General features: G+C 46.8%; 1 long non-coding RNA gene across 1 annotated transcript; it reads right to left on the bottom strand.

Annotated features, from left to right (window-relative positions):
- Positions 1 to 480: 480 nt before the first annotated feature.
- On the bottom strand, positions 481 to 18301 carry LOC140579244 (uncharacterized). The gene is made up of 3 exons (XR_011983349.1): positions 17432 to 18301; positions 4788 to 4928; positions 481 to 977 (listed from the first exon to the last, which is right to left on the bottom strand). It is a non-coding gene; the product is annotated as an uncharacterized lncRNA (long non-coding RNA).
- Between the last annotated feature and the right edge of the window lie 110 nt (positions 18302 to 18411).

Genomic DNA, 18411 nt, shown 5'->3' with positions numbered 1-18411 from the left:
ACCTGGGTTCCCTTTCCGTAAGACACAGATGCATCAAGCAACTAAAAATAACACACACATTTCATAAACTGTCAATATTAACAAGTTGTGTTATTAATATCAGTAGTAGTACTATTAAGATTTGTAGCAATTAGTATTTGTATTATTACTTAGGATTGCTACAAAGAATGATCTTCATTTACATTTTCTACAAGTTCACGTGGCTGTTAACTATCTGCTTGTTCTTTAAATTAATTTTTGGAAAGTCAATTATGTTATTAAAATACAGTCAGACCTCAAACAGGAGAGCAGCGAGGCTATAATTTGACAGGTACATATTAACGTATGTTCCTCATTACACTCAAATTTTGTTTACTCAGTTGCTGAGTCCAGTTTTTCTGATATTTTTCTTTCCTGCATATAGTGGGTGTCTATGCTCATTTTTTTGGATTCTCTGCAAACTTCAGACTGCGATAATGAAATAATCAGCTTGTCTATAAATGTGAGGAAGGCACCCGTGCATCTTAAGGATAAATACAGGCTGTTGTTCCACAAAAAGCCTGAATCTGAATTTTCACCCTGATCCTTGTCCCAATACTTCACATGTGCTTAGGTAACCGTGATGTTTCATTCTACCAAAAACTGCCAGTCTTGTTGTTTTATTATTTTGATATTTTGTCTTCAAAATTTCCTTGTCAAAATATTTTGAAATAAAAAAACAAAGAACACTGCAATCACTTTGTGTAAAATGCTTGGGTTCAATGTACATTTTGGGTTGGAATCCGCAATACAGCGTTAACATTAACATGATCAGACGAGGAATTAAAATGAGAAATTCATGCACAGACAGGGATTTTCCTGATTTATCACAGTGGTACTGAGCAGTGATTCAGTCTTCCCTGGAGTGGTTTTAGTTTCTGTGAGTGGGTTTTTTTTTCTTTCGGTGGAGGGTGTTCTGAGGCTAAAGCCCAGGAAGAGCAGCTCTCCAGGAGACCCTGCTGAGAGACAGAGAGAGCCCTGTGGTTAGAAAACCATCGCCAGAAGTTAAGAGCCAGCTGGGCACCCCATCTGTGGCATGTTTGTATGTGTTGCATCAAAATATGGCGCCAGTCATGTCCAGACAGTATGAGAAACAAAATCAGGTTCTGGCAGGAAGCTGCAAGGAGAGGAGGATTAAAGAGGGAAGGAACGGGGAGAAGGAAACTGCGGAGACAACCAAGGAGGATCGATGTATAATGCATGAACTGGAGAGAAGCAACGGTATAACGGGAGGCATGCAGAAGGACACCCGCAAGTACGAACCATGCAGTGACAGAGTCGATTCATTCACCCGGCAGGGACTGATATTTAAGTGTCAGTCTTTGCAGTCTCCGCATTATTGATGACACAACTGTCAAAAGACAACGGTCCTTCCTACTGCGGCTTGTATGGATATACTGTGCGTCTGTTCGGACTGTGCAAGTCCCCTGAGCCAGCAGGTCAGCATTCCAGCCATTCACCATGCCGGAGAAGACCTTGGACCAGGTTTAGTCTCACCCCTTTCCTCATTTTGCCTCCCATGGACCCATAAAAGTAGCTGCCCACCTTTGTAGATTCCCTGAAGTATCAGCACACCCTGTGCTTGGACCTGCTTCTTTCACATGCCAGCCCTGGTGAAAGATTACAGGAGATAACATGTACTAATACCCAATAATCTGATTAGGGGCCCGCTCCGGCTGCTACCCCTCCTCAGCCAGGGGCGAACAAGCTCCTCTCGCTCACTGCGGGGGACGCACGCTGACCGGCAAAGTGAATCAAAGTGCGGCCAGCCGTGTGTGAGATCGTAAAATAGGGAATTCAGAAAGGCATTTGCAAGCTGTCGTCACTGCGGCCACGGAGAATAAATGATGGAGGGAGTGAGAGAAAGAGAGAGGGCAAAGGAAAGAGCTTTGTCTCTAAGACGATGAACTACCTCATATTTATTTAAGCTCCCCTGACTTCAGATCAGTTAGTGTCAGTTTGCAGGGCACCCAGTTCATATTTTTCATGAACTGCTTATCCAGCTAGCTGCAGTTATCTGTACTGTGCCATTTGAGAGATATTTTTTGAATATTGAAATTAGCTTAGTTACCCGAATAACCAACAAGCCGTGCAGGGAGACAGAGTAAGTACACTCTGCCTTTAAGAAGCTAAGGACACTTGCATAACTCTAGAATAGTTTTGTGTTTTTCCACATTTACTCATTCTTAAAATGTGTTTGACTCTTCCTTTGTTTTATTTGTATAAAGAGAACCCTGGGGGTCTATAAACTGCATCCGGCATTCACTGCAGAGAACAACATCAGTCACAGCACTGTCATGTCTAATAAGTTCCCAGGCTGAATAATATCCCTTCAGCTTGCTTCCCATCTGCTCAGCCCGCCTTTCCATTTGCTCCCTGGCACCAAGCTGCTAGCACTGGGGGCTGACCCCAGACACACGCAGTGAAGCACTGGACACAAACACAGGAAGTGACACGGCCAGCAGAGCCACGCCCCCTACTGCTCCTGGCAGTGCAAAAACGAGCATGGAGACCTACTACGTAAACAGAGTGGACAGCGTAGAGGAGGCAGGGAGCCAGGCCTGACATTTCACAGAATGTCCACAGTCCATGTTGGCATTTGCGTCTGACGCTCCTGGTTCCTATGAATGCTTTGTTGATCAAATGAATGTTTTAGAGCCTTAGATGGAGACTCAAACTCCCGATGCCAGAAAACCCAAAACCATGGCTGGGGTTGTCGCATGCGATCCAAATCCAGCTCTTATTAATTACTGATCATTTTTATTAGATTAGATCCTGAAAGGGAAAACACTGGATTTAATATATGCACATTATTATAAACATCATCATGAAAATTCTATAGTAAAAATAAAAGCTCTTGAAAATTATTTGTACATGCCAATATATGATGTGACATGGTAAATAGGTGCCACGGGTTTTGCCTTGGTTCATTAACATCTAACGGAAATAAATGTTTATTGACGCTCAGATCTGCAGTGCGGGTCATCTTGCCCCTAGAGACAGGTGTGATTGGATCTGCTCGCCGAAGGAGACAGCACTCCGTCAAAGTGGCACCTCTGCGGTCTCAGCAGACATATTTATCACCTCCAACCAAAGACGAGCATGGAAATCAGCCGCCGACTAGCTGGTCGTGCGCGCGAGACCGGAAACGGGGACACGAGGAGGCACTTGTGCTCACAGAATGACGAGACGTGCAGAGTTAGGGAGAAAATTCAGGAGAAGGTGTAGAATAAATGGCCCCGATAACTTATTCCTCTGCAATCTTGGCCTGTGTCTGCATATGTGAAATGGGGGGGTTCTGTGCAGGCATTAATATAAACATGAAAACCCAAAGAGGGTTTGGTGGGAGGAGACTGCGGGGAACCTCAGAGGAACCAGAGAGGAACCTGGGAGAATAAAACAGAACCCGTCATGCCACTCACCATTATGATCTTTATTACTGTTATTGTTTACATCGTGGTGTTTATGCCCCCCGACATGATTACTATTTTAATTTATTTAGTCTTTATTTTCTCTTATATTGAAAATATTACACCTCTGACTGATTAATCTATATGTAAATCACTTTTGAAAAAATGAACTATGCGGTGACTGTCAATTAAGGACTTTAGAAGTGAAAGGGAACTCGGGGGAAGCAATGTGTGTGTGTGTGTGTGTGTGTGTGTGGTCATGCTCCCCACAATGTGATTAAAACCTGTATTTTGACATTATGGGGACCATTTCTTTTCATCCCCAGAAGGGGAAACTCAATTTTAGAAAAATCTGGGCCTGCAATCGAAAAACTAAAAATGTCAAAAGCTGGGTTGCTTGGTGGGATTTAAGGTATTGCAATGAATGAATGGTCCCCACAAAGATATGGATACAAACGTGAGTCTGTGTGTGTGTGTGTGTGTGTGTGTGTGCACCTCTGGTGGTGCTCATCATGCTAACATGTGACAGCGAACTCATAATGTTGGTTGTTCCCATGTGACATTGTGTACATTACAGTTTATAAGTTTATAACCTGTAGGTACACTGTGTCTTTATTAATATCCTTAATTATTTACTGTGTCTTCAAGACCGGGGGGGGGGGGCATGTAATTCCTTGCTGGCCAAAGACAGGTAATGAGCACATTCATTCTTTCCACCTCAGTATAGATGAGACATTAGGTGGATGGTACCCAGCTGACATTCTACATTCTGCGAAATTCCAGAATGTGTGACCAATGGATGCTACGCTATCGCTCAAGGCCATTGGAACAACACAGAATATTGCATGCTCAACAATTTTGGTTAAGATGGCAGAGGGAGTGCGTCTCTGTACAAATTTAAGCAGAGAATAATACTGAATATGTATTTATTTTTGATAGTTTTGAATAGTTTTGCAGGGGTCGAGTTACATCATTGCTAAACATCCTGCATTTGCAAGATGGTGACTGCGGTTTGTCTGAATGTATGCAGACTGTCCTTAAGCGTGCGATTTCCGATGCACCCGGGGTTCTGCTTCCAGCCCCCAGAAAACCTCTCCAGACCCTGATACCCTTTTGTTTTTCTGCATCCTGAAGCTGAAACGTCCATCTCTTGGGCTGCATTCCACTCCTCCATTTTGTTGAACCCGTGTCGTCTGCCCCTCCCTTCATGCCATCTCTGTGACCAGCCCTTACCATCTTTATTACAGTGTTTCTGCCCCTTTAACTGTAAAATGAGCAAAGGTGCTGAAAGCTCACTGCACTTCACAGCCATTCCTTTTGAAACCCAGAACATCCTCCATTTGTGTCGCATTCTCTCACCTTTTCCTGGCTCTTTGCAGATCTGAAACTCCAGTCTGCTTGGCTGCAGCTTCTTTCCCGCCGTGCGTCTCCGGGACTAAAACCCCGCGGCTTTTCTTTCACCCGGTTCCCCTTCAATCTCCCATTTCAAGTCGAGTCTCCCTACAACAGGAGATGTTATTTTTCACTGGGAATTATGGAAAGAAGGGGGAGATTGAAAAGAATCGTACTAAATCAGAGCCCATTGATCCCATTGATGTCAGGCCTGTCATCTCGCTGGGCAGTGCTGCGATCGATAGGCTGATTGAGCTGACAATAAGGAGACTGGAGGCCGCGGCTTGCATACAGTGCTGAGAGCGAGCGGCCTGCACTGGTGTTTCCCCTGGCCTTGTTCATTGGCTCCCCCCATGAAGACACAACAACACATTCAGAGCGAGGGAGGGCTAGATGTTCGACATTGACGTTTGGATCTGCTCCTTGCCACCATCTGGCCTTGGGGTTGGCAGGATGGCCTAGACTGCAAGAGCTTGTCAGCTTCTATGATGGATGTACACTCAGTGGTCACTTTATTAGGTACATCTAGCTAGAACTGGGCAGGACCCACATTTGCCTCCGGAACTGCCCCAAGGGCAGACGAGATGTGCATTCAAAGAAGCCATTTTCCACAGCAGTGTGCCGCCGCGCTGTTATTTTTGTACTTGTGACCTTCCTGTTAACTTCAACTGACCATTCTCATATGACCTCTCTCATTAACAAGCCACAAAAATGCAGCTGACTCTAGACACCGCAGTTTGTGAAAATCCCAGGGGGGCGGCTGGTTCTGAGATGCTGGAATCACCACGCAAGGCACCAGCAATCACACAGCATTTGAAATCTGTTAGATCAGGCCCCTTAGCCTCTCTCTCTAATTGGCCCTCTGTGTGCTGTCTAGTGTTAACAAGCAGGTGTGCCTAATTAACTGGCCACAGAGTTTATACTAAAGAAGGAAACAGAGGAAACACAATTCGACCGGATTTTCTCTGAATAAACGTTCCAGTTAAGCTGCTTAAGCTGTCATTATTTATCTTTATTCAACTGTATGTTTAATCAAAGTGATTCATTTGACAATATTTCTTTTATTTAACCGGATGCGCAATTAAAAACAGTACAGAAGGTTAAAAAATTAAAAGCTGACCCAATAGATTATTCCTCTCATTACACGGAACATTTGGCAGTGCCAGTTTAACCTCTGACTTTCCGTTCCAACCGCGAACACAAACACACGCACAAATACTCACGAATGCTGCTGACTGATTCTGAATTAGTGGGTGAAATTTGAGAATAATAAGAGTTTTTCAGTGCTGCCCCCCTCTACTCAGATGCCTTAAGGATGTTGTTTGTCATTTAAATTCATTATTGAAATGAACCATAAGGGGGATCGGCTGGTAGCAGGGCGAGAGGGCCGGCTGGTGGAGAACCCACTTCCTGTTGGAGGACTGACAGTGCTCTCTTAGCAACAGGACCTGCCCGTTTACGATGGGCTGTATGCCCCCCCGCTGAACACTTGTATTAATAAGTGACAATTGCAGCTGCTTATTTTGATTTAATAAGCTTCAGTAGTTCAAATGTATGGCATTGAAGTGGACGGCTAAATTAGGGGTCCTCGCATGTATTAGCTGGATTTGAATGTACCTGTTTGTGTAACTGATTTTTAATACTTATATGCTTAGGTTTTTTTTTATTATTATTATTCCTGAAGGATTTTTTTTCAGCCATTTAAAATACACACATTTAACATAGCGTTTAAATTCAGAGCTGAGCCAGAGAATAGGCATTCTGACATCACTCAGAATCTGAATCAGCACACTATGTAATTGTCTCGTCAGATGCTTTATTTCTTGGAGGTTGTGACTTTACGCGTTTCAGCTTTTAGAGGAACTCAGATTTGGCTTTAAGGACGTGTTAACATTCCCTCGAAATGACAAGGAGCAAGCGTGCCCCCCCCCCCCCCCCCCACCAGCATCACTCATCACTGTGAGTCTTGATTTAACTTAAACACTGGGGCTGGGGGCCAGGGTGGGGGGGGGGTGGCTGGTGTTTGGGGGGGGCAGTCATGGTTGTTTCCTTGTTGCCATTTACTCAGCGGCACGTCCAGGAGCCCCCCAGTGGAAGGGAGAGGGAGTAAAGTTCATCCCTGCAACTTAAAGAACGCGCTGGCGGATGGGATATGGCCGTGGGAGGGGGGCGGCTGCCCCCACTTGCCGGTGCTCTCCCTCACGGCCTAAGTCAGAAAGGCAGTCCAGTCTTCTGTAGAACCGCAAGGCTTGGCATTAAAAAGTCATCAGTCTGACAGCCCCTTTGAAAAAACTTACAGGGGCGTGTTACCCAGCGGGTGATATATAACCGGGGTCAGCCAGACCCCAGGGCTGTGACAGCGGGCTCTTTCCCGTCGGAGTCCTGCATGTCTTGCCCTTCTCGGCCCAGTCCGGTTGTGACGCCTGACGTCCCGCGAGTCTCCGCAGGGATGCTATTTACTTGCCCTTGCGCATAAACAGACCAGAGCCGTCTCGCAGAGATGCTCGGAGCACGTGTTGGTCTAATCTCACTGGGGTCATCAAAACAAAGACATGCATCATGGATGCTATTGGGGTCACCAGGTCTTCTGATCACCTTTTGAGTTCTTCAGGGTGGCAGACTCACTGGGAATGTGGCGGTGGTCATGGTAGGTGCCTCTCCTTGCCTGCCTCGTCTATCCATCACAGCAGACGGCCGATCCTCCTGGGACGCTGGGGGGAGGCCCTGGGTATCCGAGGGGACGAATGCTCTGCACACTCCTGTCCTCATTTGTCTCCTGACCTCTTAGCAGAGGCAGAGCATGTAGGCAGGTGGAGCTCGCGGCCCAATTCATCTTTTGGTTTGCTGATAGCCTGTGCGGTCGAACGCCGCTGGGGTCACGACCAGGCAAACATCGATTTTCCTCTGGGGACGAGCCGATCCGGCAGCGCTCAGCCGCTCATTAAAAGATCCGGGAAATAGTTTCCACTCTGTCTGAGGGCACGGGCTGTTGGAGGTATCGAGAGAGCTGTGATTGGGGGGTCTCGGGTACTAAGGAGTTCTCCCTTGGCAGTTCCCTGTTGAGGGTTCTCCGTTGAGGGTTCTGTCACTGTATGCCAGTAAGGAAACATGTACTTTGGAGGAACTGTACCGCATAAGTGGTTCGGGAAAATAGATGAATTGGGTTGTCTGAAGTGACTCAGAAGACTAACCCAGTTCTGGACTGAGGACCTCCCCTTCTTAATAGGTCCACGTGCCATAGGTCCATAGCTTTTTAGGCTCTCATGCCTGCCAGTGGACCGAGGTCCCACACAACCTCTGGGTCAGGATCGGCGTGAATGGACTGCACAGAACACCGGCTCTCAAATGGGAAAATTGTCCCTGGATGGGGCACACTGGTAAATTCAGATTAAATCACTTCATTTGTCACCTTACTAGACACTTGGTAAGTACAGGACAATGAAAAACTTCTGTGCAAAGTCCCGCCACTGCAGTGATGCAAATAAAAAGAAATAGTGCAAAACTAGTATAAGGAATAGTAATAAGGAAGAGTATGAAAATTAGGGACAATACATACAATAAGAGGCATGTGAATATGAGCATGGATGTGCTGAATGGTCCGTTGGCCAGCAGCTCTGGACTGGGGCCCGATTGTGCACTATTAAGGCTGCCTTCGGATCACTGCAGCTGATGAGGCGTGAATGCTGTGGTTCAACCTCTAATCTAATGCTAACTGTGCAGAGTCTGGAAAGACTGAGCTGCAACTCGTTCTCTGAACAGAGCAGCTTAATCTCCTTTCGCTTTATTTGACTAAACCAATGTATGGGTGGGCACCAAGTGCCGGGTCTCAGACAGAGACCGGCCCGTTCCCCTTCACTGACCGCAAATGAGCTGGGACCTTGGTAGCTCAGAGCACCCAAAGTACGGTTTAAGAGCGATTTAAGTGCGGCCGTTTGTCATCCCTGCGACAGCTTTGTAAATATTCTGTACCCCGGCGTGTGAATGCTCTTAATCTCAGCTGTCTGACGCTGGCCGGCGTTTTCCCCACTCTCCTTCCCGGCGTCGAATGGCACAAACGTATCTAACGCTGCCAGAACGTCTGCTGAGGTTTGTCTGCCGCGCCGGTTCTTCTCAGAACACCAGCCGTAAAAGTTCTCAAAGGTCTTCGAATGAATCAGGCAACTAGCGGTGAAATAATCAACACCGCGATGTCCAGAGCTGCTCTCTCGCCATGACGTCATACCACCATGGTACCGCTGGGTATGCTGCTGGGGGGGTCTTTTCCCACTTTGGATGGCAGGGAAGAGTTCCTCATATGTCTGTCAGATCTTTTCCACAGCCTCAGAATTCTCAAACACCAGATTCAAAAACAGCTTTTGCCAAACTAAACACATTTCCAAATATCCACATTTCCCGTGACAGTCACGTCCACGGCACCCCTGCACTTCATAGCTCTGTTACTGCACTTTACCAGTCACTTTATCAGCCTGTTATCTAGCTGTGCACAGTTTTGAATTGTTTTCCACTATCTCCACTATTTTGCACTCTCTGCTTTGGTTTGCACTGTCTTTAGCAGATATTCCATCTCTCCTGAAAGTTCCATCATCATTCTTTACCACCACAACCTCACCCAACATGGTCAGCAAATTGTACAGTCACCCTCTGGCCTTGGTTGGCAAATTTATCCACCAGCCCCCCCACCCCCCGCCAGCACCAAGCTTATGCAGTACCTAATTTCTTCTAGTTTTATACTGGTCAGACATTATATCTATATTAGAATAGCATTTCTGGCGGGGTGGGGGGTGAAAATATTGCAATATATGGTATTACCAAAATACCCCCCCCCCCCCCCCCTCATCCACCTCCTTAAAATCAAGGTGGGATGTCTGATTCAGTCACTTTATTGTCAATCAAAGCTGATCAAGCAAGTATCCCATGGCTGGTGCTGCACAGCCAAAACAGATCTTGCATCTCGAATCTTCTAGATCCTTCTTCGCAGAGATGCCAGGCACCATCTACCCTTTGCTCTGGTGAACATTCTCCAGCAGCTAAAAGCACCTTGACGCAATGCCTTGGTGAGAACAAGCCACGGTATGGACGGCCTTGCTATCTAGTACTCAGCCAGCCCTGCCGCTCTTGTGGAATTAAGAAGCCAAACTTTGTTTCATTTACATCTGTAACACCCTGTCAGCTCTGTCGCCAAGACATCGAGGAAGGTCAGGACGTGGCTCCACGACCATCCCAGCAGCTTCTATTCTATAAACTCCTTCCATAAACAGGTCTGCCTCCCTCCATCTTAAACATCACCTTGCTGACACCTCAAATGGTGTCCCCGTGTCGCATGCCGCAGGTAAAACGGCCGGGGCCGGAGATATATCGCACCGCGGCGGCTGAAAATTTAATGCCTCATCTTTAATTCAGCTCCCCGTGCAAAACAGGTCCCCGCTCATCTCGGCAATCATCAGAGTCAGCCTGCAGTGCTGATTGAGCTTTGTTACATGGAGGGCGACGGCAAACTGCAACTGACACTGACACTCCCTCATCAGAGAAACGGTACGGAATAAATGCGCTGTAGAAAACCATTACGCCGTGCATTGCAGAGAGATTAAGGGATGTAAATTACCAAGGTAGAACTGGACATTAATGCACGAATGATCTGCCTGTTTTTTGAAGGTGTATTCTGATCAGTCTGTGCAAATGCAGTTCACACTCCTGGGGGCTGCTTCACTTGGAGAATGATTATCTGGCTCATGTGTGTGAGCGAGTGTGTGAGCGTGTGAGCGTGTGTGTGAGCGTGTGTGTGTGTGTGTCTGTGTGTGTGTGTGTGTGTGTGTCTGTGTGTGTGTGTGAGCGTGTGTGTGTGTGTCTGTGTGTGTGTGTGAGCGTGTGTGTGTGTCTGTGTGTGTGTGTGTGTGTCTGTGTGTGTGTGTGTGTCTGTGTCTGTGTGTGTGTGTGAGCGTGTGAGCGTGTGTGTGTGTGTGTGTCTGTGTCTGTGTGTGAGCGTGTGTGTGTGTGTCTGTGTGTGTGTGTGTCTGTGTGTGTGTGTGTGTGTGTGTGTGTGTCTGTGTGTGTGTGTGTGTGTGTCCATGTGACACAGTCTGACACACCACCCTGAGCTCCAGGTGGCAGCAGCATCTTGTCACTCGTCATCCCGCTCGTCTTGAAATGAGCCGGCAGATGCTCAGTGTTGCTTTCCGTGTTTCCTTCTCTCTCCTCCTCCTCCCTCACTCTCTCCCCTAAGGGGAGAAACATCCCTGGACTCGTGAGTGTGAAGCCACAGCAGGCTGTCCTCCCTCCAGCCTCAGGAGTTGTTTAAAAAGTCCAAAACGATCTTTACAAGGGACAGAGACTCCGGGGTACCAGTAATGGCCGCTGTGAAGAAGTCCGGGCGAGATCACGTGACGTACCGACGCCTGGCCATACGTGGGACCTCACCAGCTGCTTCGATGGCCTCTCCTTTGCGAAAATCAGCCAGCGCAGACAGCAGAGTGTGCTGGTGCTGGGGTGGGGGGGGGTAGCTTCTTGCCCGTCGCTTCCATTAAATCCACGTGTCATTCAGTCGTTGGATTAGGCCCTGATTTCCCTTAACGAACAGCCTTGGTGCTCGCGGCAGCGCCGCACGCCGTGACTCCCCCCGACCCCGTCCATCACCCACCCACCATCTGCCCCCAGGGGGGGGGCCCGACCTCCCGTCTCTTGCGTTAACCCTGCTCCAGGTCTCCTCCGATAGAGACATCCGTCAAACAGAGGGGAGTGCGGTGGGAATATTAAGCGCCGGTGAGCATGAGAGCGGGTGGCTCAGAGCCACATCGCCAGAGCGGTCCACATCGCCAGAGCGGTCCACATCGCCGGGGCGGTCCACATCGCCGGGGCTCCCCAGTCCACACCGAGGGCATGCCGGCACATCTCGCGGTTCCCTCTAACCCGGGTCATTCTGCCGGGCTTGCTAAGGGCTCCGCTAGGCCACGGAGGGGCAGCTACTTAAAGTGGACATGAAACACTGGATGTAGTTAGCATAATTTACAAGATGGATTCACACTCTGAAAAATCCTTATAGGTTTAACACTGTCAATGAAACTTGATTAAAAATAAAGTCATCTAAGTTACATTTTTTCAAACAAGTGTAGCACCATCTTGTCCTAGCATAGTATGTGATGACATGAGGTCGGCTGGAACTCTCAGCCACTTGTTACAAAACCAACTCTCCAATATTATGCCACTAAAGCTTTCCGGTGTCATACTTCGTTATCCAGAATCAACAATGTGTGGTGTGAACTATAAGTTTCACTAATGTAATATTGTTTTATCAGCCCTGGTATGTGACTCCACCGTCAGGCAAAGTGGCAATATCACAAGTTTGCTAACTAACTAGCAGGGCTACGAGATGGAACCCCTTTTATCAGCAAGACAGCAACTGTGGATATTAACATCAACTTAAATGAGTAACTTTGTGAAAGTAGATTGTATCATTCATACGAACATTTCAAATATTACTGTCTTGCTGGCATAAATGGCTTCCTAACATAAGATACAAGCAGCGCTGGGGTTTGTGGAGGCAGAGTACTAGCTGTCCGGTTTATGGGATAGCGAGTATAAAACACTACACATTGCAGTAATGCACTCGGTAATTCATTCAAGTCAAAGAAGCATTAAGAAAAGTTACACTGGCGTCCTGCAGGCCTGCCACGTTACTTAGTGTGTTAACTGCAGTTCAGAGTCATCAAAGAGTCAGCAGATCACCAGGAATAATGAGAAGGACCGTAGATATAAAATGATCAGGTACCAATAACTGTACACCGTATTGAAATGTCTCTCACAGATATCAATAGTTCTGCATTATGTTAAAATTAGGGTGTCATGGCTAACATAGCAACAGGTGAAAATCATACAGGAAGCGGTTGCTGATGAGAGTGTGACTGATCTGCAGGCTTATTTTAAATGATGAAATCTTTATTATTTTAAAATGATTTTTAAATCTTTTTTTACAATGCATCCTTTCACAATGCGACTATTGCATGTGTGCCCAAAGCAAAGTCGTGTTATACGTCTAACCCTATATCGCTGGGGCAGATTCGGTCCCTCCAGTGTCAAACTCCTTCTGACGCCACTGCATCAGCCATTGAGTTGCAGGGAATCTACTCAAAATAGCTTTTGGCTTCGTCTAGTGTCATATTTTGACTGAAGTACCCAGCACGATGTTTCTCTCAAAATTCTATGTATCACGACTACTGCCTTGCCGGGCCAACATTCCAATGATGTAGAGTGATGCAACGGCAATATGGCGGCAAACCCCAGCAAAAGCGTAAGTTAGTACCAAACATAAATCTATTATAATATAATACGTAATCACTTTATGTCTAAGATTTTCTCAAAATAAATTCCAGCACACTTAAAGCTCTAAAAATAACTCATCAAAATTAGGCTGTTTCGTGTTCTCTTGTCTCAAAAATGAATTTCGATGCAGCAGATCAGCTGCAGGTGCAGTCTTCCTAAGAAATTTCTAGAATAAAATCTCTTTCACATATGACAATATACTCTCAGACTGTATTTGTTTTTGTTTGTGTTCCTTTTCATCACATTTTTGTTTTATGTTTGAGGTTTAAGATCAAAATCACCATAAAACTGGCACAGGGCTCCTTATAGATGTTTTTACAGATGCTATAAAATAACCCATGATAAAATTGAGGTGCACATTGTACATTGCCGGTGTGTGTATATATATTAAATAATACAACACCAACCCCTAAAAACAAAGTAGATTGTACACATGTAGTGTATTAGAAGTATACAGGTTAATAAATAAAAATTACCATGGAGATTAATCAATGAACCGCTTTCTGCAAGCACCATGCAAGCATCCGTGTCTTACCTTTTTTACCACAGCGCCCCCTGGTGGAGTGGTCCCAGTTATCGCCTTAGAATTTTTGCATCCTCCGTACATCACAACACAGCAATACCAATGTGAAGCAAAGGATGCTTTCAAAAACAGGTAAGAGATACTATGTACTGTTCTCATTCATGGTCAACACAATGGATCACATCAGTCCCACTGCATACGCGTGCCTTGGCTCCACATTTTTCATATAATCAATTGACAGTGACTGGAAGAAATTGTTCCTCCACGACACACAGTTACTCCACCGTGCTTCGAAATAGGCTTTAGAAAATTAGGTAACTGATCACCTAAGGCTGACGTGAAGCGTGTTCCAGGCCACGTGAAACAGATCATGGAAAACCGCCTGACAGTGAAAGACGTCGGGCGCCTGTTGCGGTCGAGGCGAAGCATGGAAATCTATTCAGGGTTTCATCATCTAAGCAGCCATCATCATCAGAATTGGCAAGGAAATGGCTAATTATATCCTCAAATGTGTATCGAACTGACAGCCTGCAGATCCATACGGGAAACATGAACTCGTCCTCTTCATTATCGCGTTTTGGCTTTTAATGGAATAACTGTCAAGAAAATGATATGACATTTTACCAAACAGGGATTACAGAGGGAAAAAATGTGAGACTCAAAGTTAATTGCTGGCACTTTCTCTAAGAAAGATAACGTAGCAGCCTTGAGTAATTGATACTTCATCTGTGTTGATGTTGCTCACTGCGGTCTTGGGGCTACTTTAGACCATCAAACATGGACACCGCTGTAAGACAAGGATAATACCCAAAAATAACGCAACTTTCAAGACGACAGCAAACAGATTTTTTTAGCATGTGAAAGAAAATCAAACACTAAGAGAAGCTGCTCTAATGGTGAGTATCTACTGGAATAATGATGTTGGGTCAGTTCGTACAAATATTACTTGGCAAGGTCATTCATGAGAAACAGAAATGAATGTTTCATGCCAACACAAAAGTTATCATGTCGTCATTTGCTGTGACTCAAGAGGAGATGGAAGGTACAGAATTCGTTATTCATCCAGGTTCTGCGCCTGCCGAATCCATTCCCTCCCCTTAGTCTGTCATTCACCACATAAAAATCAATAATAGGTAGCAAACCCTTCTGTAGGATAAATATTCAGAGGCCGAGGAATCGCCCCCTGCTACAGCGTTTCTTACAGTGTCCATCAGAGCTTTGGGAACCAAGGGAAATGTCCTCCTTCTCCACGAAGGAAATGTTCTCCTTCTCCACAGGGGAATGTCCTCCTTCTTTGCGAGGGAATGCACTGGGTCACATGAGGAGAATCCCATTTTCAGGATCTCCTTCACCTTCATGACAGGGTACAGGCAGTGCCATCGAGGGGCGCGTCCACTGTTGTGGGTTCGAATCTCGCCACAGTTGGACATTTCAGTTCTCCCCTGTACCTGAGCTGCTTTTCTCCATTCTTGTCCTTTCAGAATCCAAAGACTCTTTCGTGCGATGACTTACTGCCGACGCGTGTGAATGTCTTCAGCTAAATTGTAGAAAAAAACTTGTTATCTTAATCTTCTTAAAAAGCAGTACAAAATGTTTTTGCTATTAGTCTCTTCCTTCTTGGAGTTTTGTTATGGAATTATGGACGTTTAATTACATTAGATAAGGAGTTGAGAGAATCATAACATAACGTACTGTGTGTGTCTGTGTGTCCCATTCTAGACGGTATAGTCTACATGGTGGCTTGTCCTCACCCATAGGTCTCCTGTGATTAGCTCCACATCCCAAGCTGAGTGGCTGTGTCAGTGGGACGTTAGAGCTTGGCTGAGAAACTCTTTTGTACTTCAGACCTCAAAAATTCAGTCAACGGGAAAGCAGGCCTTGCTCGCTGGAAAGGACCTCGGCCTCACAGAACCAGGTCACCCCAAGGAATAAATAACTCAGTGACAAGGGTGGGACAGGCCACCCCCCCAGAAGGACATCATGAGGAGTATTTACCACTGATGTCAATTCTTTTCAGTCCCACAATGTGGGTGGTCCATGGCATGATGTAAAATCCATCACCGACCCAACTGATCGTAGTCAAAACCAAAGCACAAGTCACCTACTTGTCATTATGTCACAGACACAGCAATCAGGGATGGTAATGTTTTGGGAATGTCACTCCCCCCCCCCCCCACAACCCCCAGGATGACTCAAAAACTAAATAGCTAGCAAATAGAGTCAGAAGATTGTAGTTATCTAGCTTGTTAGCAAAGCATTCTGCTTCAGCAGAATTTATTATACATTACTGTAGTGACTGTGTGTGGCCAACAGGGGGCAGCGAACCTTGGGAGCCCTAATAAAATGGGTGCTAAACACGGCTGCTGATGGAGGCTGTGAGGTGATGACCCAGCCTTATCAGATGGGCAGAGGGAGCACGAGCATCTCCAGGCCCAAACGTTCCACATAAAATCACATTTAATCTGTATCGCCATCAAACTGAGGAACACCGTGTTTCAAAGGGAAGCCTTCAAATTTAAAGTAGACTAATTATTCGGAAGTAATGGAACATCACACAAAACTGCGTGGGTTCGAAGATGGGTTGACTTTTCACGGTGCATTCCTCATGCCTCAGAAGGTGAGCTTATCAGGGGTGACGAGCCATCCGTGGCCGAGGGCTGTACCGCTATGCCGCTTTGTGAATTTCTCTCTCCTCCCGCGATCCAATACCTCAGCGTCTCACTGGCCAAGAAGCGGCCAATTAGTGCAATTATATGGAACGCCGTGGGATTTTCAAAATTCTCTTTGGTCGACAAGGGCCGTGAGATTTGCTAGGCCCAGATCGGCAGCACGGGTGATTTTCTGAGAGGCACTCTTCATAGCTGGGCTTCTTAATCTACATAGTTCATGTCTTACAGCTTCAGGGGGAAACACGCAAGTCTGAACAAATCAAATCCCGCCCACGATTGAGATCATTTTGACGCTACTGTCCACATGGAGTGATCAGTACTGGCTGAATGACGCGAGGACACCCCCCTACCTCGGGGCGTGGTCAACTCGCAGCCGCTTCTGTCGCCGTGAGTCAAGAACCGCGGGGTTTACGCGGGCATCCGCGTCTGTGACTGTGGGGATCGAAGCGAGACAATGAACAAGGAGGCGGCCGTCCCGCCTAGAGCCGGGGGTTTAATGTCACTCCGCTGGATGCCGGAGCCCCCAGACAGGCGTCTTTCAGAGGGACAGGAGTGCTCAGCTCTGAGATGACATTTCACTCCTGAGCATTCACAGTCTCCCCCCCCCCCCCCCCACCCCCAGCACCACACCTCAGTAAACAAAGCCAGTCGAACAGGCAGAAAGCAGCCTGCTCTTTGCACCAATAACACATCAGCCAAGGAAAGTACAGCACGGCACCGTGCGGAGCTGCTTCAGCGTTTAACCCTTGAGTGTTCAGTCTCTGCTGGTACTGACCGGCCCGTTAGGAGGCCCTGGCAGCCGCCCATAATCTGATGATGTCACACCAAGCCGCCCATGTCACCCTACACTGACGCAACGTTTGAGACAAAGAGGAACTTGCCGGTAAAGTTTGTGGGGGAGGGTCAGGGTGAAGCTTGCCTGAAGTGCAGCATGGATGCTAGTCTTTGTGATCCACTTGCAAATGACCTTGACAGAAATCAGAACACAAAAGGACTCCCCAGAACCACTTTCTTCCTGCTTCAACCCCCCCAGAACAGGTCCGTCCCCAAAATCATCTATTTTTTCCCTCAGACTGAGACAAATGGCCACCTTGACCCATCCTCACCTGCCTCGTTTTGTTTTTTTTCCAATGTCTGTTCCTCCGCCTTTCAATCCCAGTCCCATCTCCAGTGGACCCATAACACAGTGGAAATCCTGCTCCTTGCTACAGCTGGCGGGTCACAGGGCACAGGTGCATTGTGGGTATAAAAAAAAAAGGAAAGAAAAAGTTTTTCTTCTTCTTTAACGTGACAGATGTTTTGTTCGCGGGTGAGCTCCAGCAGGACAGCGACGTGGTACCAGAATAAAGTCAGAAGAAAACGGCACGTTCACACTAGCTGCCCGCATGCCGCGATCGGCTGGATCCTCCATTGAACACCTTCGGCTCGTAAGACTCTTTCAAAGCTTTCTGCAAGTGTCACCTTGAATTAACAAAACAGAGCATTTGGAGATGGGTAATAATAAGAAAAGTTGGCTGTCTTATCCAATGGCATCCAAGCATAGAGTATAATCGGAGAGGGTTGCAGGTCTTGACGTGGAGCCACTCCATTTCAATGCGCCCTCTCAGGACACAGCGACTCTGACCTGAATGAATGGCATAGACTGTGAAACGGCAGCCGCTTGCCACTCCATGCCACTCAGATCCTCGCAGCTTTAAATCTGGCCCCTTACTGAGTCTCCGGGTCAGATGACTCCTTTTGGCCCTGCGCCACATTAGTAGTAGTTAAGTAAACAGTTGCATTAATTGGATGATTTGACAGCCTGCTGGCATTTGATGACATCCTTGTGGGACTGGCATCATGGTGACAGAGGCTGTCAGATTAAGACTGGTACCAGAGACACCCCTGCGGAAGTGCCACCCTGTGGATTTTGGGGTAGGACTCCCCAAATGCTCTTCAGTTTTCCTGGAACCCTTCAAGACCGCTATGCAGAAATGAACCCCAAGCCCAAAACAGGAGAATCCCAAATGAAGGGGTTTGGCAGACTCCAACCATGAGAAAACTCTGGGGCCACAATGATGACCCCAGGCAGTCGGACAGTGAAGTC

This window comes from Paramormyrops kingsleyae, chromosome 17, assembly GCF_048594095.1.
Source record: "Paramormyrops kingsleyae isolate MSU_618 chromosome 17, PKINGS_0.4, whole genome shotgun sequence".
In the NCBI taxonomy this organism is placed as follows: domain Eukaryota; kingdom Metazoa; phylum Chordata; class Actinopteri; order Osteoglossiformes; family Mormyridae; genus Paramormyrops; species Paramormyrops kingsleyae.
This window is presented reverse-complemented; position numbering and strand designations above follow the sequence as displayed.